The sequence below is a fragment of the Eleutherodactylus coqui genome, chromosome 1, assembly GCF_035609145.1.
Source record: "Eleutherodactylus coqui strain aEleCoq1 chromosome 1, aEleCoq1.hap1, whole genome shotgun sequence".
Classification (NCBI taxonomy): Eukaryota; Metazoa; Chordata; class Amphibia; order Anura; family Eleutherodactylidae; genus Eleutherodactylus; species Eleutherodactylus coqui.
In genome coordinates, this window is record NC_089837.1 from 159,936,363 (window position 1) to 159,939,355 (window position 2,993).

At 39.5% G+C, this 2,993-nt stretch overlaps 1 long non-coding RNA gene across 1 annotated transcript; it reads left to right on the plus strand.

The window, feature by feature from the left end:
- The first annotated feature begins 408 nt into the window (after positions 1–408).
- LOC136610972 (uncharacterized) lies at positions 409–2,529 on the plus strand. Its single transcript, XR_010790204.1, has 3 exons — positions 409–467; positions 625–741; positions 2,441–2,529. It is a non-coding gene; the product is annotated as an uncharacterized lncRNA (long non-coding RNA).
- Positions 2,530–2,993: the final 464 nt, after the last annotated feature.

Consider the following 2,993-nt stretch of genomic DNA (forward strand, 5'->3'; position numbering starts at 1 on the left):
CCAAAATCTGCAGCAAGTCAGTGATGGGTGGTTGAACCCTAAGATATACCGCAAAAGGTAATGCAGTGTTTTGGAGGAAGCTTGTTAGTAGAGAGTAGAACAGAGTTATGTTATTCATGAAAAACCTAGTGATTCTGATAAAAAGACTCTGCATGTTACCAGAACATGGTTATACCACTATTAATAGTCAGCAACTCCTCACAATAAAAATGTGCTCTTTCCTAGAACAAATTCAACGGTATACATATATCCTGCTCCAGCTAGCTTCTGATGTATGCTGCTTCCATATTCTTCTCTTGTTCCTGCTATTATAGAATGTCATAGCAAATAAAAAAACATTTTGTATTCTTTACTAGAAAAAGATTTTTGCAAGAATTCTACGTGTGTAAATGGCCTCTGTCAGAATGGAAAATATGCATTCACCTGCCTCTGTTACAGCGGATGGGAGGGAGCAAACTGTACTCAAGGTACTGTTAAAAAGTTGAAGTGCTTCTAAATGAAATGAGACACTATGCCCTGTATATAACTGTTGTGTAACCTGGCACTGGCGAGTGGAGCTTGGATCTTTGATTATTATATAATTTTGTACTATACTTCAGTCAGTATTTCTATTTTTATCAATAGATATTGATGAATGTGCTAGAAACAACCCCTGCAGTTCTCGTGGCACCTGCCATAACACCTATGGCTCTTATACTTGTCAATGTAAGCCAGGATGGACTGGAGGGACATGTAATACAGGTAAGACTGCAATGGTGATTTCCTTTTTCCAATACTCCATATACCTATCTATCACCTGCCCCGTATTATTATTTTTCAGAAGGTGCATTGATTATTTTCTTCATAATAGCAGTGAACCAGATGGTTCTAAAAAGATGCCATCATATAGCATGCTATTACTAGGAAATATCTCACTAGAATGCTAATAACTTTTCAAAATAACACCAAGAATATAGACACCTTTTCATCTTACAGTAAATGTGTCTAATAGTACAAAGATCCTTTCACATGTTCTAAAGCCCTCATGTGCCGCATCCAAATTGCTTGCAGTTTTGAGAGGAACATGCCGCCTCTAATGCCGATTCACACAGATGTAGCAAAGCCTTAATTGTTAAGAAAATGTTCTATGCCACTTCTTATTTGCCACTTCAATAGCTTTTCAATGGTATATGTTGAGATGTGTGAAAATAACTTTTCAATGACTTAAGATAAGACAGATTGCCAAAGAAAGCTTTCATAGTCAAGTTAGACTTTGTTAAATCTCCCTATCACTAAATATATATAGGAGGTTCTGGAACTATTATGTTACTAGAATTTGGATTGTGTGAAAATCAGCTCAGCAAAGTCTTAGCTCTTTTAAAGAGATGTCGCTCTAAGGTAAACCTATCTAATACCGACCTGTGGTGACCCAGCAGGCCACTTAGGACACGAGCCCCACGCTGAGGAGCTGGGAGGGTTAGAGTTGTCATTTGTTACGATAGCTCTTACCAGACTCCTTCCCGGAGGGACACAGGCGACCTCGGCAAAAGTACCACTAGGCCTCTTCCGGACAACCCTGGAATAGGGAAAACGTGCGGTGAACTGTAGATATGTCACGTGTGACGCCACCGTTCCTTACTCACCGGAGTGAACCTTGGCAGAGAAATAAATTAACTTCACGCACACAATTAACTTTTTAGTCCCTCAGTCCCTGGGAACAGTTAGGGCCTGGCAAAACTTTACTTGTAGCTTTAGCACCGTACAACAGAAGACACACCAGTGCAGGTAGGACAGTAGACTTTAGGTCAGGGAGGAAACTCAGGATGATATCGGTCCTACAGACCACGTTATCTGTATGGTACCGCTCCTAGAGGGGGAACACACTCAAGGAGGAAACTCAGGATGATATAGAATAAACCTATTATTTACTGATAAACAGTGCTGATAAAAGAATGCTTATCCTTGCCACTATCAGTAATTGTTAATTCCACTCATAGCAATATTTGCTACAAGGCATTACAACATAATGTACAAATTTTGCAAGAGCCATCAGTTGGCACCAATGAAGCTTCTTGTCTCACCTGCATGGAAATGTTCATCAAATCTCTGGGTATGAGGCTACATGTAAGTATGCTTTCAGATGGGCAGAATTATTCCACAATGGCTAATTGCAGATTTTGATGCAGAACTACCAGTAGAATTCTGCTATTTTCGGCATTAAAATTCGCAATTTAGCAGTGCAGATTTTGGTGCTGAATATTCCACAAGGGGGCATATTCAGCAACGTTCTTGTGGAATAATTCCACCCGTGTGAAAACACTCTACAGGAAGCTTAATTGAGTAATTACAGTGCATAGACGTACAGGTTGATTTTCTGAAATAATCTGCTATTGCTGTGTTTTTGCTTCTACCATAATGAATGCATGGAAATGACAATATATTGTTTTTAATTTGTCCTCAGATGTAGACGAGTGTTCGTCAAGTAATATATGTGGACATGGTACATGCCATAACACCGCTGGAAGTTACGCATGTGATTGTAATCCTGGCTACACTGGCGTGTATTGTGCTGAAGGTAAGAGACAGTCTCTATCATAAATACTGTATAGTATATACAGTGAACCTGCTTTGAGACGACTACCCAAATTTGTATTGAATAGTTGTCTTTCATAATGGTGGTCTTCTCAAATAAGATGGCCAGGATGTATAATATGCACATGGTGGAACTGAACAACTGTTACAGAAAATCTGGTCTGGCCAAGGGGTTGCCAAAAAGGTGTTTTCTTTGTAGAAGTTTCACTGTATATATAATGTACTAGCTGATATACCCGGCCTTGCCCGAGTTAATTTGGTACTGGTGTTTATCTGGTGTTCACACGGAAAATCTTATGAAGTCATGGTTACTTTAGAGATACCGAGGAAAAAAATGTGTTCACCATTTTGCATGGTTCTTTGCATTACCCAGGAAGCACCATGTGGAGGTAACCATGCGGCGTTTCCGTTATATAAAATGA